The sequence below is a fragment of the Macrobrachium nipponense genome, chromosome 3, assembly GCF_015104395.2.
Source record: "Macrobrachium nipponense isolate FS-2020 chromosome 3, ASM1510439v2, whole genome shotgun sequence".
In the NCBI taxonomy this organism is placed as follows: domain Eukaryota; kingdom Metazoa; phylum Arthropoda; class Malacostraca; order Decapoda; family Palaemonidae; genus Macrobrachium; species Macrobrachium nipponense.
The window spans coordinates 133,847,206-133,867,863 of record NC_087202.1 but is presented as its reverse complement, the minus strand read 5'-3'; the positions used below and the strand labels follow the sequence as shown (position 1 = coordinate 133,867,863).

General features: G+C 45.7%; 1 protein-coding gene across 9 annotated transcripts in view; it reads left to right on the top strand.

The window, feature by feature from the left end:
- Nucleotides 1–20,658, top strand: part of LOC135222068 (high affinity copper uptake protein 1-like) — a 467,399-nt gene that overhangs the window by 247,688 nt on the left and 199,053 nt on the right. The window contains exon 1 of one of the 9 annotated variants that reach the window (XM_064260223.1): nt 20,270–20,317. The exons of 7 other annotated variants lie outside the window; for them this stretch is intronic. The gene's annotated coding sequence lies outside the window, so the exon portion shown is untranslated. Of the gene's footprint in view, nt 1–20,269; nt 20,354–20,658 lie in introns of those variants that run through there. One more of the 9 variants, XM_064260224.1, reaches the window with a different exon arrangement.

The following is a 20,658-nucleotide window of genomic DNA, read 5'->3' as shown; positions in this document are numbered from 1 at the left end:
GATGTTGTGACACCAGTTTTTAACAGACATAATCAATCAATCCCACTTTTCTTGCTATGTCACCTTCTCCAGTTGAAGGCTCCCACACTTCCGATCCCAACCCCATCATCAGTCTAGAAGAAAAGATTGATAAGCGTTTTGCTCTGTTAGTACAGACTATGGAGCAACTTGGTGCATCTGTGAAGGTCCTAATGGACAAGGTAAAAAGTGATAGTGTTGTGTTAGTGGAGGAGGTGGCTCTTCGTCCCATCGACTCCTAAGCAGAGGTCACTGTCACACTCCTTAGAGCAGAGGAGGAGTTGAACTGGTAGCCCAAGGGAGGTGGTGGGGTCTGTCCACAAGCAGTCACCCTCTCAGTTCAACCTGTTGTCACTTTCCAGGTTGCAACGGAGAGCCGTTGGAAAGGTCTCTCCTTGGATGTGCACTGACTGTTGAGCTGAGATGATTCCTCTCAATGGCGCCAGTGGTGTTCGGGGAAACAAGTCTCGACCATTGAAGAGAGGCGCTTCTGATGCAGCTCCACTAAGAAGCCTACAGAATTGCGCCCTTCTTACAGTCACTGGGACAGCCCAGACCGTTTTTTCTTCCGACTGCCTCTCGGAAATTGATGCTCCTCCTGCGCCCAAGGCTTGTTGTCACTTTTCAGCTCCTCTTCAAGCTTCTGTATCTGTTGTTTGCTTCTGTATCTCCACCTGCTGTTAAGGAGCAGTCAGTGTTTTCATTTTCGAATGAGGTCAAGCACCCATTGGAGTCCGAGCTCCCTTCAGTCAAGTGCTAGTTAGCACCTGCTTGCATTGTGCAGGAGTGCCCATTGGCTCCCTCGGCTCCTGCTGCTGCTGCTTCTCCTGTAGAGACTATTTTGACATAGACTCAGGTCAATGCAGCTGCACCTCAGGCTCCTGCAGATGGGGATCTTTCCTCTTGTTTCGTCTGAGAACGAAGCTACAGAGGAGCAAGAGGCTCCCTCTTCCGCATATGTGGCTTAAATGAAGTTCCTGTTCGCCACATATCTTTCTGTCTTCATGCCGACTACTCCTTTGTCTCCCAAATCAATTTTTTTTATGGATAACCTTTCCTTTAACCCCTTGAATGTGCCGAAGATGGTTTTGACTTCTTTGGCTAAGAATGCCTTTGAAGAGATAAACTCTTGGTTTGTAGAAAAGAAGGAACGAGGTAAGACCTCTTTTAGTTTTCTGCCTTCTCAAATCTCCAGGTGGAAATACTTGTCTTATGTTACGCTAGAGGCTACTTCCTTGGGCATTTGTGCCTCTTTGCAAGAAGATTTCTCTGCTCATGTAGACACAGCCAGATGCTCAGCCTTTTCATTGACAAAAAATTTTGTGTTCTACCTCAGAGTTGGTTTATCTTTTGAAGAGCATTTTCAAGTTTTTTTATGTTCAGCTTTCCCGACTGATACGTTGGTGGTCTGACCTACAAGATTAGATCTTTCTCATCGAATTTGGAAAACCTCTTGGCGGACTGGATGGGAGTTCTCTCGCATATTGATTATGGGGATTAGAGATGGTTCCCATGAGTTGGCCTCTCTCCACACGATGAGAATGCTCAAGAAGAGGGAGCTCTGGTGTTTGTACACGTCTAAAGGGGTTAATTCCTTGCAGATGTCAGCTCTTTTGTACTCCCCCTTGGATAAGTCCATCAAGAAACATCTGTGAACGGGCTCCTTTTGCAATGAGGACCTCTTTCTCCGCACACTTGTAGGGGCCAGACTTCTTGTGTTTTTGGGAAGTTGGCAAAGGAAAGGGGCAGAACCTTGGATTATCAAGGTTCTGAAAGAGGACTACATTATCCCCTCCTTCAGGAAGCCTCCCTTAGTCAGCATGCCAGTCGTCTTTAAGGCTTGTTCAAGAGGATCAGAGAGGTTTTCGGCTCTGGAGGACGAAGTAAACTTTCTTGTAGGAAAAGGAGCAGTAGAACTTGTTCAAGACCTTCACTTTCCAGGGTTCTACAATCATCTCTTCTTAGTCCCCAAGTTAAAGGGGGGGGAAAGGGGGGTGGGAGGCGGCGGCTGGAGGCCTGTTCTGGATGTCAGCGCCCTGAATGCCTTCATTGTAAAGATGAAGTTCAAGATGGAAACAAACCTAACAGTTCTGTTGTCCATTCGCCCGGGAGATTGGATGACGTCTATAGATGTTCAGGACGCATACTTCCATGTTCCCTTACACTCCAAGTCAAGGAAGTATCTCAGGCTTGTTTTTGAAGGGAAGGTTTTTCAATTTTGTGCCCTTTGCTGACGATGGGCCACAGTTGTTTACCTGGGTAATGGCTCCCATAGTGGAGTGGCTCCACCTACAGGTGATACCAATATCCTTGTATCAAGACGACTGGCTCCTAAGGGCCCAGTCTGAGTCAGTGTGCGGAGGCCCTCAAGAAGACTTTTTTTTAGTCCAGGAGTTAGGAGTCCTTGTAAACTCCAAAAAAACTCAGAAAATTCAATATTTGGGAATAATAATAGTTATTCAGAGTTTTTGGGTTTTCCAACTCAGAAAAGGGTAGATTAATGCCTAAAAAAAAGATTCAGAAGTTCTGGCTTTAAACAAGTGCTCAGCCATCAATTGGATGAGTGCTGGGGTTCCTTTCGTCGATGGAGCAGTTTGTGTCGCTCTGCAGGCTACATCTCAGACCCCTGCAGTTCTTTCTGAGGGCGATCTGGAACAGGAAGGAGCTTTGAGATTCATGTGTTTCTCCTATAACGCAGGAAATAAAAGAGGACCCTCTTTGGTGGAATTCAGAGAAGAGAGTGTCGGAAGGCAAGTTTCTCTTTCAGCTGAACCGCGATCTGAACTTTTCAGACGTGCCCGGGACCTAGATGGGGAGCACTTTTAGAGAAGAGAGAAATTTTGGGAGTTTAGTCCTTAGAACAAAGATCTCTGCATATAAATGTGAAGGAGTTAAAGACAATACACCTGGGCCTTCAGTCCTTCGTATCAGAAGGAAAGAACAAAATAAGAGCGATCTATGCAGACAACACAACCGCTTTCTCATATGTCAAGGAGCAAGGAGGGACTCTGTCTCTCTCTTTATGAAGCGGCAAGAGATCTCCTTCCTTGGGCAGAACAAAACAATGCGCTTTTAGTCACCAGGTTCATCCACCGGGGAAGCTAAATGGTTTGGCGAATGAGCTAAGTTGTCAGAAACAGGTCCTGCCGACAGACTGGACATTGGATCCACTGGTCTGCCTAAACCTTTGGAAACTGTGGGGAAAACCTATGATAAACCTGTTTGTCACTTCTCAGTACCATTGTCCTCCTCTGTTTTGTTCACCAGTTCCAGTCCCACAGGCATGGGTCGGACAAGGAGCTGTATGCTTTCCCTCCATTCAGCCTGATAAGGCAAGTGCTGAGCAAGTTCCTTGTGCACAGTTATGTCTCTCTGATCCTGGTGGCTCCCTTCTGGCCATCTAAGGAATGGTTCCCTGAGCTCGTAGACTTTTGGTGACTTGCCGAGGCTGTTACCTCAAAAGACGCAGCTACTCAGATAACCACACTTCCACAGATTCCACAAAAAACCTGTCTTCTCTGACCCTTACAGGACTCAAACTGTCCAGAAACTATCCCCTTAGAAAGAAAGGGCTTTCTAAGGGTGCTTCAGAAGCTATCACCATGTGTAGGAAAAAATTTTCAAGCAATGTTTATCAGAATAAGTGGGGAATCTTCAGGGAGTGGTGTAATAGTTCCAACATCTCTTCTTCTAAACTGCTGTGACACAAATAGCTGATTTGAAGGTTCAGTAAAAATCTGTCATCCTCTACCTTCAAGGGTTATAGGGCCATGTTGGCATCAGTTTTTTGTCACAGAGGCTTGGACTTATCTTCCAACCTAGACATCTCTGATCTCATTAGAAAATTTGTTGTTTGATACTTCTAAACATAAAGATTATCCTATGGTGCCTTGAAATTTTAGATATTGTATGTATTAAAGTGGTTGTCTGGGCTTTGTTTTGAGCCTATTCATGAACTTAGTCTGAGGGACTACTAGGAAAACACTCTTCTTAGTGTCCTTAGCGACTGCTAAAAGGATTAACGAGATTCATGCCCTAGATAAGAAAATAGGCTTTTTGAAAGGGAATGCTATTTATTCCTATTCCCTTTTTTTTTTTTTTTTTTTTAGCCAAGAATGATGAAGAAAGAACTCTGTTCCCTGTGAGGTCTTTAAAGTAGTATTATCTTCACAGAACTAAAGACTTCATGGAGGTTGTGGCAGTCCATTATCAAGAATTCTTAAGAGACGTCATCCAAGAAGCACATTCTTCCGTTAAGGAAGATGTTTTCCTGGTGTGCAAGGCTAAAGGTCATGAAATTAGGGCAGTAGCCACTTCTCCGGCATTTAAGAGAAATTGATCTCTTACAACTATTAATAATTCTACGTTTTGTAAATGAAAATCTGTGTTTGCATCACATTATCTCCGTGGACTTTGAGATGTTCTATGAAGACTGCAGTACATGGGTCCTTTTCTTGTGGCTGGTATGGTGTTGGGAAAGAAAGGATTTGTAGGAAGCAAACCCTTCATAAAAATTCTTATTCTTCTTGATATAAGGTGGGATTTTTATGGGAAGCCTGGAGGTATGAAGTATCTGGAGTACCCTCCTATCCTTTGGTTCCCATAGAGGGTTAGTGCTGTCAGTGCACCTCACACGGTGCATTATAGGCATTGCTTAAGGTTCTTTGTAGTGTCCCTTTGGCTCCTTGCTACACCCTGCTCCATTCCTTTTTCTTTACCTCCGTTCATATTCTCTTTCTTCCATCTGACTCTCCACCCTCTCTACCAATTGTTTCACAATGCAACTAAGAGGTTTTCCTCCTGTTACGCCTTTCAGATCTTCTTACTGCCCATTTCTTTTTCAGCGCTGAATGACCTCGTAGGTCCCAGTGCTTGGCCTTTGGCCTAAATTCTATAATCCAGTCCAATCCAGTCCTTGGGTAGGGTGGTGGTTGATATTTAGTTATTGTGTTGGTTATAGGTAACAATATTTTTCTGGTGATCAGTTGATACTGAGCCCTGGGCAGGAGCAATTATTTGATCCTTTGTTAGCAATCAGAATTGTCCTTCGCCACAAAGGTCCCACTAAAGTAATAGGCGCTACATGGCTTTACTGCCACGCTGTAAGAACATGATAAGATGAGTGGCAACCAGAGGCAGAAATATTTTTGTGCTACAACTCTCTTATCAGGTAAGGAATCAATGAAGATTTTAATTGATGTGTTAGCAGAGTTTTTTGTATTCCGATCTATGTTCTTTTCAAATAAGCTGAAGTAGAATTATCCATGCTTCCCTCCTTCCCGTAACGTGGAAATCAGCTACATAATTACAGTAATACCTCAATCTTACGCTATTCGAGTTGTAGCAATTCACAATAGCACAAACTTTTCATTGTAATTTAACTGATTATCATACGCGAGTATTTTCACAGACACTGGCAAATGCACAACATTTTCGAATCCTGAGAAACCCTGCAAAGGTGTTTGTTCAATTTTTTTTATATAATTTATAAATTTTCATGCTTTTCTTTTATGTGCAAATTAAATAACATTAAATAATACAAATAATAATTTTTATACATTTAACTTACCTGTCAGATATATACTTAGCTATTTGACTCCGTCGTCCGACAGAAATTCGAATTTCGCGCACACGATACCTGTAGGTCAGGTGATCTACTTACCTGCCGCTGGGTGGCAGGATTAGGAACCATCCCCATGTTCTATCATATTTTTTCTGTCGGCCATACTGGCAACATCGTTGTGGGTATCTCCGGCTGGATTCGTATTTTGCATCGCAATTGATCTTCGTTTGGACTTCTCGGTGACGTATTTGCATTGATTGTACTGGCATACGCGATTGTGGACCGTTTTTGGAATTTGATTTGGATTGTTCAACATGATGTCTGATTCTGGAAATGTGGTGAGATGTGTGTGAATGCGGGTTGTAAAGTTAGGATGCCGAAGGCATCAATTGATCCTCATACTATTTGCAGGAAATGCAGGATGTATGAATGTTCTTTTGGTAATACTTGTAATGAATGCAAGGATTTGAGTGAGGAAGAATGGAAATCTCTAACCTCATACGTGAAGAAGTTAGAAAGAAACAGGGTGAGGAGGTCTTCTTCCAAACCTTTATCTAGCTTTCTTATAGCGGGGTTATTAGTAATAATATACCCTCTTCTCCTTTTACTGCCCCATCTAATGTACCTGCTCCTTTATTAGAACACACAGATTCGGCATCTGAGATAGCGAATCTTAAAGCCGCTCTTCGGAAAATGGAAACCAAAATGGCGGCCCCCTATGAAGGTAAGCGTGTAATTTATAGTGCTGTGGATAGTGATATAAGTGTCCCCAGTGCAGTGGAGGGGGCGTCTGATTGTCTTCACAACGCTCCCAGGCCTAGACCTCTTTCAAGCTCCCAAGCCCAGAGGAGAAGGAATGTCGAAAGCCGTACGGAGGTTGTGGAGGATCCCCAACAGTCAGACGTCCCTTCGGCATTTTCTGTATCGCCACAGAATGCCAGAGAACGTTACAGAAAAAGCGTTCTGCGTGAGTGTTTCTCCTCCTCGGAGAATTCCTCACCTAAAAGAGGGTGGAGATCGGCGGATCTTTCTCGCCCCCTTAAGAGACGTTTGGATGAACCCAGGATTACTTCTAGTCCTGAGCGTTTTCAAGAGGAGGACCATCCAGTAATTAAACAACCGAGGGTAGACAATAATGAAGAGACTAAAAGAATCCTTCGCACTATGCAGGATTCCATCACTTCTCTTGTGGGAGTTCTGTATAAAGACCCTCCCAGAAGGAAAGACGATTTCCTGCCTATTAAGAAGTCTAGGCTATCGAGGGTTCAGACTCGCCATAGTATTTTGTCTTCCTCTGATTTGGAATCGGATTCATCAGCCTTGCATAGGCCGAGCAGGATCCGTTCTCCTGTCAAACGCAAGCACGAGACGCCAGACAAGAGCGTCGAGTTTGCGAGACGTGAAACGTCAGCCAGGCGCGAGCGTCAAGATAGGCGCGTCATGCCATCCACACCAGAGCAGGACGCCTCCCAGGAACGAGGATCCAGGCAAGAGCCAGGACGCTACGCAGGCGCGAGACGTCAACAAAAAGCAGGACACCTCTCAGGAGAGAGGTCCGTCAGGCAAGCGTCAGGACGCTCCAAAGCGGTTGACGCCGCCAGAAGCATGACGCCTCCCAGGAGCCCTATGGGACGCTTCGAGGCGCGAGACGTCAACAAGAAGCAGGACGCCTCTCAGGACGAGAGTACCCCCGTCAGACAAGCGCGAGGACGCTCCTAAGCGGTGACGCCAGCAAGAAGCAGGACGCCTCCCACGGGAGCGGCTTCTCCTGATAGAGAATCGGTCAGGAAAGAGCGATCTCCTTCTAACCTGGAACTGGAAGAGATTTCTGAGGAAGAAGTTTCAAGTAACGAGGGACTTTCCAATTATAAAGTTTTAGCCTCGTTACTTCTAGAGGAGTTTGCAGATTCTCTTAGTCCTGCAGCTCCTCCTTCGCCGAGATCTCTGTTTACGAGCACAAAAACCCCGAAATCCTCGTTTTTCTTAAAGATGAACCGGCGATCCTCAATGAAGAAAGCCTCCCGGTCTTTAGATTCGTGCTTTTATCTGAAAGGAATCTTTGAGAACGGTTTATTGCTCTATCCTCCCTCCAAAACTGACGGGAAAAGAGGCATTTGGTATAAGACAGAAGAGGCGATGGGATTGATGCTCCCTTCGTCGGCAGATTCAGATTTCTCGAGTCTTGTAGAGTCTGTGAGAAGACAGTCTCTCAATTCAGCAAAGGCGTCTGGAGTATGTCGGAGTTAGATCAGCACCTTAAGGGAATTTTTCACGTCTTAGAGGTATTCAACTTCTTGGATTGGTCTCTTGGGGTGCTGGCTAAGAAGACGAGTGAGCCAGATTTCTAGATCCAGAAACTTTGCACAGTGTCCTATCTTGCATGGATAAGGCTGTGCAAGATGGTTCTGGTGAGTTGGCGGCTCTTTTTGGATCTGGGATGTTGAAGAAAAGATCTATTTACAGTTCCTTCCTAACGAAAGGAGTTTCTCCTTCTCAGAGGTCCGCTTTATTATTCGCACCTCGGTCAGAACATCTGTTTCCTTCATCTTTAGTGAAGGATGTTGCGAGATCCTTGTCGGAAAAGGCTACGCAGGACCTTCTTGTACAATCTACAAAGAAAAGTAGACCTGCAGTAAGACTCAGAAGAAGGTGGCTCGGACTCCAGTGGTGCCCTTTCGTGGGAGCCCCTTCAACTCTATCAACTTCGGAGAGAAGACCCTTCGACAAGCGAGGGAGGTCTTCCTTCCGCTCTTTTAAAAAGAGCAAATAGCAGCCATGTCCTCCAAGCACAGGTAGGGGCCAGACTTCAATACTTTTTCTTTTGGATGCTGGTCCGTAAGAGAAGCAGATCCCTGGACTCTGTCTGTCCTACAGAAGGGTACATCATCCCTTCGTAGACAGACCTCCTTTGGCAACATCTCCAAAGGATTTGTCGACGAGTTACAAGGACCCTGGACTGAACGAGAACTCTCCTTCAGACGGTGGGTGTTCGATGAGGGACAAGAATGCTATAGAGCTAGTGCAAGATCCTTTCTCCCCGGGGTTTTACAACCGCCTTTTCTTGGTTCCAAAAGCTTCGGGGGGATGGAGACCCGTCCTAGATGTAAGCGTCCTGAACAGGTACGTGGAGAAAAAGAAGTTCTCCATGGAGACTTCAGCTTCAGTTCTGTCTTCCCTACGTCAGGGAGATTGGATGGTATCCCTGGACCTTCAGGATGCTTACTTTCATGTTCCGATTCACCCATCGTCAAGAAAATATCTAAGATTTGTTGTTCAAGGACAAATCTTCCAATTCAGGGCCTTGTGCTTCGGCCTATCGACCGCCCCTCAGGTATTTACGTATCTGATGCGGAACGTGGCCAAATGGCTTCATTTAGAAGGGATACGCATCTCAATGTATCTCGACGATTGGCTAATCCGGGCCAAGTCAGAGAAAGGCGTGTTTGGAGGACCTACAGTCTACTTTGAACCTAGCAAAGACGTTAGGATTACTCGTGAACCTCGAGAAATCGCAGATGATCCCAGTCAGAACTTAGTCTATTTGGGGATTCGGATGGATTCTCGGGGTTTTCGGGCTTTTCCGTCCCAGGAAAGGATTGCTCGGGGATTACAAAAAAATCTCGAGCTTCCTAGAGAAAGAACGGAGTTCGGTGAGGGAGTGGTTAAGTCTTCTGGGAACCCTTTCCTCACTAGAACAGTTCATTTCGCTAGGGAAGGGACTCCACCTTCGCCCTCTTCAATTCTTTTCTTAAGAAGAATTTGGAGTTGGAAGAACGGACAGCTTTCGGACACTTTCAGTATTCCTCTGGAAGTAAAGAATCATCTGAAGTGGTGGATTTTTCCCTTAGAAAAGAAACAAGGGCTTGTCTCTAGAAGTTCGGAACCCAAACCTAATTCTTGTTCTCAGACGCTTCAGAGAAGGGATGGGGAGCGACTCTAGGGACAAAAGAAATATCAGGCCAATGGAGGAAGGATCAGCTAGACTGGCATATAAACTCCAAAGAACTTATGCCGTTCTTCTAGCTCTAAAAGCCTTCGAGACACAGGTGTTAGGTCAAGTGGTACAGGTCAACTCGGACAACACCACAGCGTTGGCCTATATCAAGAAACAAGGGGGAACTCACTCTCTTTCTCTGTTCCATATAACAAAAGAGCTGTTTGTATTGGGCAAAAGAAAAGAAAGTGACTCTTCTCACAAGATTCGTGAAAGGAGAGAAGAACATCAGAGCAGACAGGCTAAGCAGGTTAAACCAAGTTCTCCCCACAGAATGGACCCTTCACATTCAGGTGTGTCAAGCTCTGTGGTCCCTGTGGGGCAGTCCAACATATAGACCTATTCGCCACTACCTATCCAGAAGGATAGAGAACTTTTGCTCCTTAGTGGAAGACCCGAGAGCGATAGCGGTGGACGCCATGCTACTGGACTGGTCAGGCCTAGATGCCTACGCATTTTCCCCCCTTCAAAATGTTAGGAGTGGTGTTAAGAAAGTTTGCGGCATCAAGAGGGACGAGACTAACACTCATCGCTCCCTTTTGGCCGTCTCAAGATTGGTTCACAGAGGTACAGGAATGGACAGTGGACTTCCCAAGATCTCTTCCACACAGGAGAGATCTTCTCAAACAACCCCATTTCGAGAGGTACCATCAAAACATCCCCGCTCTCGCTCTGACTGCCTTTCGACTATCGAAAGACTTGTCAGAGCGAGAGGCTTTTCAAGCAAAGCTTCAAAAGCAATTGCTAGGGCCCGGAGATCTTCAACTATTCGGGTCTACCAATCAAAATGGGATGTATTTTAGAAGATGGTGTAAGAAGAATAAACTGTCCTCTTCCGATACCTCTGTGACCAACATAGCTGATTTCTTTATTTTCCTTAGGGAAGAATCAAAATTATCAGTTTCTATTTCTACCATTAAAGGTTATCGAAGTATGCTTTCGGCCGTATTTATTTCGAAACAGAGGTTTGAGAATTGCAGAAGATAAAGACCTCCACGATCTTATTAGATCTTTTGAAACCTCAAAAACCTTTTCTCCTCGCACTCCGAAACTGGAACCTAGATGTAGTTTTGAGATTTCTATCATCTGTAGATTTGAACCTCCTCTCAACGTCGTCGTTTAGAGATCTAACGAGAAAATGTATTTTCTTGTTGTCGTTAGCGACTGCGAAGAGAATTAGTGAAATACACGCTCTAGATTCTCGAGTAGGATTTAAGAGCGATGCGGCAATTTGTTCTTTCCAGACTCTGGTTTTCTTGGCTAAGAACGAGAACCCCTCTAAACCCTGCCAAAGAGTTTTGAAGTTAAAGGACTTTCAAATCTAGTAGGAGAGGAATTAGAAAGATCTTTATGTTCCGGTTAGAGCTTGAAGTTCTATTTTAAAGAAGAAGAATGAACTAAAACGGATGTAAACAAAGCCTGTGGTGCGCAGTTAGGGATCCTAGTAGACCCATGTCAAAAAATACATTAGCATTCTTTGTGAGGAGCATTATTACGGATGCTCATAATGACTGCACTGAAGACTCTTTCAGGACTCTCCGAGTGAAGGCTCATGAGGTTAGAGCGGTAGCCACTTCATTAGCATTTCAGAAGAACATGTCTTTAAAAGACATTGTGGATGCGACTTACTGGAGGTGTAATTCAGTGTTCGCATCGCACTATCTCAAGGACGTTAAAAGTAACATATGAAAAGTGTTTCTCTCTGGGTCCTTTTGTATCAGCCGATACAGTGCTGGGGCTGGGAGCACATAACGATCCTTAGAAAAAATTTGTATTTGTTCAAAATTTTGATAGTACATAGATCTACCTTGTGAGACGAGTTGTTGGTTTTTTCTGCTGATTAGTATGCTTGCTGGCGCACGGACGTCCGAGCTTGGATCAGTGGGGGGAATCAAGAGACGTCTTACTGAATAGATTGTACAAACATTTTTTTTTTAATTTTATTTTTATTTTTGTACTTTACTGTACGAATGTTTGTGTTTCGAGTTTGTGGTCGTTTGCAAGAGGTTAGGGGATAACTTCTTGCAATCTTAGAACTAACATGGATAGGTTGAGGTGATCGGGATCGATGTTGTGCTCCTTGTATAAGGTCTTGTCAAGTAAGTGGATAAGCACCCATTGACGTAGTCCTTCCAGGATCTACCAAGTAAGCGGGTAAGACCCCTTTGGCAGAACCACAAGAATCTTCTTAGCCATAGATCAATATCTCGCTGAGGCTCTTGAGACTGTCTAGACTCCTGGATTGTATTCATGAAGTCTTCAGTCTAAACAGGTAGGAACCAAGGTTTTATTTATTTATTACCTACAACGATAGTTGTGATTCCTGTTTGATTCTATATTTAGCTGTCTCTTTCCCACCTCCAATGGTGTGAATCAGCTAAGTATATATCTGACAGGTAAGTTAAATGTATAAAAATGATATTGTTATGATACAATAAAGTTTTATACATACTTACCTGGCAGATATATACAAAATTATACCCACCCTACCTCCCCTCAGGAGACAGGCGGTATAGAAAAAATATGATAGAACATGGGGATGGTTCCTAGTCCTGCCACCCAGCGGCAGGTAAGTAGATCACCTGACCTACAGGTAGCGTGTGCGCGAAATTCGAATTTCTGTCGGACGACGGAGTCAAATAGCTAAGTATATATCTATCTGCCAGGTAAGTATGTATAAACTTTATTGTATCATAACAATATCATTTCTCTCTCTTCTCTCTCTCTCTCTTCCTCTCTCTCTCTCTCTCTCTCTGCCCTCTCCTCTTCTCTCTCTCTCTCTCTCTCTCTCTATCTCTCTCTCTCTCTCTCTCTCTCTCTCTCTCTCTCTCTCTCTTGCTCTCTCTCTCTGTATATGTCAACTTCACATAGTCCTACTCAGTCAGGGTAGCAAAGGTGGGGGTTTTGAACGAAGACCTTTTGAAAATAGATTGATTGGTTGGGAGGGGAAGAGAGAACTATGCTGTACGTAATTAATCTTCACTCTCTTATGTTTTGTTCATGAAACTTACCTGACAGATATATATATAGCTGTATTTTCATTTGACGTCCGACAGAATTTCAAAATTCGCGGCACACGTAGTGGGGCGGTCAGGTGGTAGTACCCATTCCCGCCGCTGGGCGGCGGATATCAGGAACCATTCCCATTTTCTATTCATATTTTTCTGTCGCCGGTGCTGCAAACATCTGGTTTTACAGTACCTCCGTCTAGGATTTTTCATATATCTCGCTTAATATTATCTGGATTGACTTTTGGTATCGACTTCTGGATTTTGTTGGATTGGCACGCGCGGAATAGTGGATTGGTTTTTGATTTTGGATTGACTTTTCTGGATTCAGTATGTCTGGATCAAGTTCGGGAAGTTTCAGAGTGTGTGTGAGGAGTGAATGTAAGGTGAGGCTTCTTAAACCTTCAGTTGATCCTCACACAGTTTGTATGGATTGCAGGGGCAGGTTTGCGTGGTTGATGATAGGTGCAATGAATGTAAGGATTTGGATGATGATAAATGGAGGATGTATGAGACCTATCGGCGCAAATTAGAGCGCGATAGAGTCAGGAGGTCCTTCCTCTAAGGGCAGCTCTACTAAAGGTAAGGATAGTAACATTTCTCCTCCTCTAACACCAGTAGATTTTGCCCAACCTAATCCTGTTTTGTTGCCTTCGGGCCCCAGTGCTGTGTCTGAGAAGGTAACACCCTTTCTCTGATTCTAGAGTCGATTCGTGCCCTAGAATCTAAAGTTTGGCCCTAGAAACCGGCCCAGTGAAAGTCTGTGTCAGTGCCCCTAGTGTTGTGGAGGGGGCGTCAGATCGGCCCCTTAATGCCTCTAGCCTAGACCTCTATCGACTCCCCAGGACTCAGGGAGTGGGTATGTCGAAAGCCGCAAGAGGGTTTCGGGGGCTCCCCACCGATCTGGCGTCCCTTCGGCAGGCCTTGTTGCTAAATCCCAGGCTGCCAAGGAGCGCGAGCACGAGCGCGTATCACCTGGAAAGATTGCTTTCGTCCTCCGAAGCGTCCTCCCCGCGCAAGGGGTGGAGCGCTCGGAGAGACTCGCGTCCGTTGAAAAGGACTTTTCGCTTTGAGGACGCTTCACGTCCTATGTCTCCGCTCTCGTCAGAGGACGCTTATGACGCCTTTCCTCCTCAGAAGAGAGGAAGGCGTTCTACAGATGAGGACGTTAGTTTCCACGCACAGGCGTGTTCAACTGAGAGGCAGAGAGCTGTACCTGCTAGAAAGGAAGGAGGCGTCCCTCGCCCCTCGCCTTTCCTCGCAGTCTCAGTCCTCCCCCCCCGCCCCTTCATTTGCTCCTTCGTCACCTACGAAGGATATCCTTGTGTCCCTTCAGGACCAGATACGTCGCTGATGGCTCAGAGGACTTGCCCCAGCAGCAGTCGAGTCTAGGCGTAGGAAGGACGTTCGGCTGCCCGTCAAGAGGACGAAGCGGCCGCATTCTCTCTCAGCTCGCTCGTCTCCCTCTCCGCCTCCGGATCGTCAACGTTCTCGCTCTCCTAGCAGATCTTTTACTCTCTCAGGAGAGGACGCTCGTCAAGACGCTCGGCGTTCGAAGCAGGACGCTTTGCGCTCTCGACAAGTAGCGGTTGAGGACGCTCGGCAGGACGCTCGGCGTTCTAGACAGGACGCTTTGAGAGCTCTTCAAGACTCCGTTAAGGACGCTCGGCAGGACGCTCGGCGTTCGAAGCAGGACGCTTCTGGTATTAGACAGGACGCTTTTGAGGACGCTCCGCAGGACGCTCGGCGTTCGAAGCAGGACGCTTTTCGAGCGAAGCAGGACGCTTTGGAGCCTGCAAAGCAGGACGCCCGCTCCTCTAAGCAGGACGCTTTTGGCGCTGCTCTTCAGGAAGCTCGCTCTTCCTTTCGAAGGGGAGCTTCAGTTAAGTCAGTTGACTTGGCTTCTAAGGATGCTTCTCCTTCGGTAGATGTCCGTGCGTATAAAGAGAAACGTACGGCTACTTCCGTACCTTTAGTGGATACTTCCAACCAACGGAAGTCTGTTTTCAGGATTGATCCTAAGGGACGTACTCCCTCTCCTGATAGGCGTTCTCCAGTTCCTCTTAGGGAGGAAGGGGAGCATAGTAGTCCTGGGAGTTCCGTAGAGGAAGAGCAACCGGTAGCTTCGGCTATCTCGGACTACAAGGTTCTTGTTAGGCTGTTACGTTCAGCATTCGGAGACAAGTTCCAGCCTACAGCCCCTAGGTCTCCTCCCTCACAACTTTCGTCGTCTAAGACCGTTAAGACCCCTGAATTCGTTGAAATGAAAACGTCTCTGTCGACCAAGAGGGCGTTTAAGAAACTCCAAGACTTTATGTCCAGAAGGAAGGATCAGGGCAAGACCACTTTCGCCCATCCACCCTCTAGACTCGCAGGGAAAGGAGGAGTTTGGTATGAGACCAAGGAGGATGTCGGGATAAAGGTCCCTTCGTCCGCGTTGGGTGAACTTCTCAGTTTAGTGGACGCCCAAAGGAGGTCTCTCTTGGCGTCGGCTAAGGTGACCTGGACTCCAGTTGAGACTGACCACCACTTGAAGGGTCTCCTGCGTACCCTTAACGTATTTAATTTCCTAGACTGGTGTCTGGGAGTTTTGGACCGTCAGTCTAGAAGTTCCTGAGTTCTCTCAGTCTGGGGGAGCTGTCCAGCGTGTTGTCATGTATGGACAAGGCCGTCAGGGATGGTTCGGAGGAGCTAGTTTCGAATTTTGGAACTGCTTTCCTGAAGAAAAGAGCATTGCTGTGCAATTTCACGGCTAAGTCGGTTTCTCCCGCTCAGAAAGCGGATTTGCTCTTTGCGCCTCTTTCGGACCATCTCTTCCCCCAGGCTATGGTAAAGGATCTTGCACAGAGTTTGCAAGAGAAGGCGACCCAGGACCTCTTGGTTCAATCTTCAAGACGTCCAGCGGTTCCTTCCACGTCAAACTTTCAGCAAAACCCCCGAAGAAAGTCAAGCCCTTTCGCGGGGGGCACCCCCCCCCCTCCCCCCCGAGAGCAGCTCCTCGAGGGAGAGGTTTTCCAAGAGGAAGAGCTTCATTTAAACCAAAAACCAGCAAGTGAAGATCTCGTCCTTCAGACACCAGTCGGGGCCAGACTGGTATTCTTTGCGGAGTCTTGGAGGCAGAGAGGAGCGGACCCTTTGACCCTCAAGATAGTAGATCGGGGGTACAAGATCCCTTTTCTTCATCCTCCTCCTTTGACTTCGACTCCCAGAGACCTCTCTCCATCCTATCAGGGAGAGAAGAAAAGGGTTCTTTTCGATCTCTTAGACCAGATGGTCGAAAAAAGAGCGGTGGAGCAAGTCCTGGACCTAGAGTCACCGGGGTTCTACAACAGATTTTCCTTGTGCCAAAGCAGTCATCAGGTGGCGCCCAGTCCTGGATGTGAGCAGGCTAAATCTCTTTGTAGAAAAGAAAAAGTTCAGTATGGAGACGCCTCAGTCGGTGCTGGGAGCATTGAGACCTGGCGACTGGATGGTGTCTCTAGACCTGCAGGACGCATACTTCCACGTCCCAGTCCACCCTCTGTCAAAGAAGTACCTGAGATTCATCTTGGACAACAGGTTTTGGCAGTTCAGAGCCCTTTGTTTCGGTTCAGCACGGCCCCAATGGTTTTCACAATGATTATGAGGAATGTAGCGAAGTGGCTCCATTCGTCAGGTCAATCAGGATATCCCTCTACCCTCGACGATTGGCTGATCAGAGCGTCGTCGAGGCAGAAGTGTCTGAAGGACCTTCAGTTTACGCTAGCCCTAGCAAAGTCTCTGGGACTGTTGGTCAAACGCCGAAAAGTCGTCATCTGACCCCGACACAGTCCATCGTGTATCTGGGGATTCATTATGGATTCAGTGGCTTTTCTGGGCGTTTCCATCCCAGGAACGTCAGCGACTGGGGTTAGAGAAAGTCGCAGCCTTCCTAGAGAGAGAAGCTTGTTCGTGAGAGGGAGTGGATGAGTCTTGCTGGGCACCATTTCCTCACTAGAAAAAGTTTGTCTCGCTGGGGAGGACTGCACCTCAGGCCCCTTCAGTTCTTCCTTGCGGAGGAATGGACGTCGAAAGGGGACCTGAATGCGATCCTAAGGATCTCCAACGATGTAAGAGTTCACTTAAGATGGTGGCTCGACCCTCAGAGGTTACGAGAGGGCCTCTCCTTAAATCTTCTGAGCCCCGACCTAGTGTTGTTCTCAGACGCTTCCACTTCAGGTTGGGGAGCAACACTAGGGGGGGAAGAAGTGTCAGGCTCCTGGAGAGGGGAACAGGTAGTCTGGCACATCAATGTAAAGGAACTGGCAGCGATATTCCTGTCGCTGCAGTTCTTCGAAGAGAAACTGTCAAGCAAGTTCAAGTCAACTCGGACAGTACCACAGCCCTTGCGTATATAAAGAATCAGGGAGGGACTCGCTCCAGATCCCTTTTTCTCCTGGCGAAGGAACTTCTACTATGGGCGGACGCAAGGCACATCAAGATCCTGACAAGATTCGTAGCAGGGGTTCAGAATGTCAGGGCGGACCTTCTCAGCCGCCGGAATCAGCTGCTGCCAACAGAATGGACCTTGCACCAGGAAGTCTGTCAAAAGTTATGGAAATTGTGGGGACGTCCTCTAGTAGACCTGTTCGCTACATCGAGGACGAAGAGACTTCCTCTGTATTGCTCCCCGGTTATGGACCCAGGGGCAATTGCAGTGGACGCGTTGCTCTGGAACTGGACAGACCTGGATCTTTACGCCTTTCCCCCATTCAAGATCATGGGGGACGTAATGCGAAAGTTCGCAGCGTCAGAAGGGACAAGGTTGACTCTGATTGCCCCAATGTGGCCAGCAAGAGAGTGGTTCACAGAGGTCATGACGTTCCTTGTGGACTTCCAAGAAACGTTGCCCTGGAGGAGAGATCTACTCAGACAGCCTCACTCAAAGGTTTCACCAAAACCTCTCCGCTCTGGCCCTGACTGCGTTCAGACTATCGAAAAGCTGGCCAGAGCGAGAGGCTTTTCAAAGGCAGCTGCGAGAGCAATCGCTAATGCTCGAAGAGCCTCTTCTACAGCTGTCTACCAGTCTAAGTGGTCTTCCTTCAGGGCATGGTGCAAGAAGGAAGGAAATTTCCTTCCACGACCTCTGTGAATCAGATAGCGGATTTCTTTCTCCATCTGAGAAATGTGAAAAAATTGGCAGTTCCTACAATCAAGGGCTATAGAAGTATGTTGTCTGCCGTTTTTCGCCACCAGAGGAATGGACCTTTCCGACAATAAGGGATCCGATGCACGATCTCCTCAAGGTCAGTTTGAAACTACCCAAAATTTCCACCAAAGCAAGACCGACCCTCATGGGAATTTAGATGTGGTATTGAAACATCTGATGCTTAGTCCCTTTGAGCCTCTCCATGAAGGCTTCTCCCTAAGGGACTTAACGAGGAAAACGCTTTTCCTAACTTCTCTGGCGACGCGAAGAGAGTTAGTGAAATCCCATGCGTTCAGTAGCCTAGTGGGTTTCCAAGGGAGACAGCGCTGTCTGCCTCGTTGAATCCTTCATTCTTGGCTAAGAACGAGAACCCGTCTAATCCTTGGCCAAAGAGCTTCGATATCAAAGGAATATCGAGTCTCGTGGGTCAAGAACCAGAGAGAGCCCTGTGCCCTGTCAGGGCTCTCAAGTTCTATGTGAATAGGACTAGAGAGATAAGGGGTCCCTCAGGTAATCTCTGGTGCTCGGTGAAGAGACCGGATTTACCGTTGTCGAAGAATGCTGTTGCTTTCTTCTTGAGGGACGTCATTAAAGAGGCTCATTCATCTTGCCAGAAGACTGATATGAGCCTCTTTAAAGTGAAAGCTCATGAGGTCAGAGCCGTAGCTACCTCTCTTGCCTTCCAAAGGAACATGTCTATCAGAGATATTCTTGATAAGGGCATCCACCTTCTGGAGGAGCAATTCAGTATTCGCCTCACATTACCTCCGGGATGTGAGGACGATTTACGAGAACTGTAGTTCTTTGGGACCTTACATTTTCGGCAGACACAGTTTTGGGGGCTGAAGGTAGCTCTCTCCCTATCCCTTAGCTAGTTAGGTTAGTTTATTGTGTTTTTTGGTTGATGGTGAGATCTTCTGTGAAAATCTCCCATTCCATAGTGTTATATCAGGGGTTTTTTGCGTTAGTTGGTCAGGTGGTGGTCGGTTGCTGTGTTACTGCCATATGTTTGCCTAGATGGTCTTGTCACATTGTGGTCACGCTCCCGTTGACAGAGCATCCAGAGAGCACCAGCACTACAGGTCAACACCTGGCTGGCAACTCTGATAAAGCATAAGCAGGCTTTTGGTGACAGTAATCACATAGTCTACTTTGCTATCAAGGTAAGGAACCAATAAGATAATCTTTTATTTTATTTTAAATTTCCTAAAAAATCCTAGTCTGTCTCTACCCCACCATCCGAAGTGTGATTCAGCTATATATATATCTGTCAGGTAAGTTTCATGAACAAAATGTTATTGTTATAATACAATTAAGTTTGTTCATACTTACCTGGCAGATATATATACTTAGAGTGCCCACCCTCCTCCCCTCAGGAGACAAGGGCAATGAATAAATATGAATAGAAATGGGAATGGTTCCTGATATCCGCCGCCCAGCGGCGGGAATGGGTACTAACCACCTGACCGCCCCACTACGTGTGCCGCGAATTTTTGAAATTCTGTCGGAACGTCAGAAAAATACAGCTAAGATATATATCTGCCATGGTAAGTATGAACAAACTTAATTGTATTATAACAATAACATTTTTACCAATCATTTACTTCTTTTTTCTGTTACCATTTAAAATGAAATTACAGTAACTTAAGTTTCATTTTAAAGTTAGCTTGATATTTAGGGAGCATGATTAGGGTCATATTTAGTGTTCAAATTGTAGAGGTAAGCAATTATTAGTATTTTTAGAGACTGTGGCAGACTTACACGAAACTTCCCCTTGTGTGAGGGGGTCTGGAACTTAACCTTGCGTAAGTTCGGGGTATTACTGTAGTGGGGAAGTTGTATAATTAAAAATTAAATTTTTATGATAAAATAAGGTTTTACTTATACTTACCCAGTAATTATATATTCAGCCCACCCTCCATCCCCTAGCATGGATTTATTTTTGTGAAACATAAACAAACAGCTCTTTGCCGAGTTGTTCCTCTCACTTGCCCCAGAAGTGGGTGGAGCACTGTTACCTAGCCAAAACAGATAGGAAATTAGCATGACCTGCAAATTTCCGGATTATAACTGCCAGCGAGTGAAACTCTTAGCTATATAATTACTGGGTAAGTATAATTGAAACCTTACATTATCATAAAAATGTCATTTTTCTTGAAGGGTCTTGTTTTTAGTAACATCCTTTAATATGTTACTTCACCTGCCAGACCAGAAATACATAGTGAAAACCATTCGTAGTGCAGTGAGGAATTCGCCAGCTCAAATGGTTACCAGATATGTTTATTTTGCTGTCTTTTGTGAAAGTTTTAAAGGGTTTTCAAAATATTTTTGGGTAAGAATATGTTTCAAATACTATTTCTTGTCACTATGGTACTTAGAGAAAGAATTACTTGCTATCATTATCTTTTGAATTTATAGATTTCAGAAGTGGTCTGATGTTATTTACTAAGTGACTCCTCATAGTCGTATCTTATCAGATATGCATTGAAGCCTATTCTAAAAACAGATATACTTTTCAGAGACAGTATGAGAGCGATAGTGAGTAGGGAAGGTGAAGAGAACACGAAGTTAGTACCATTACAACTGAATATATTACATTAAATGTAGGGCTTTATGTTTGTAATTTGAATCGAGTACTATTATAAATATGTAACTTACAATTTGGTATGCACTGTGTGATTTTTGTGATCTTGTCTTGAAGCGATAGTGTGACCCATAAGTGTATACAACCACGTGAGTCCTAAATATATCCAACTTATGGCGTGATTATTTGAGCGGAGTGAGTTTCAAGTTGAAGTTTGTGGTGTTAATATATAAAAGGAAAAAAACAAACGGGCTTGTATCTTACCTTGGAACCTCAAATATTGTAGTTGAGTACGTATTCTGTATTACAGTATATTTCTAATGA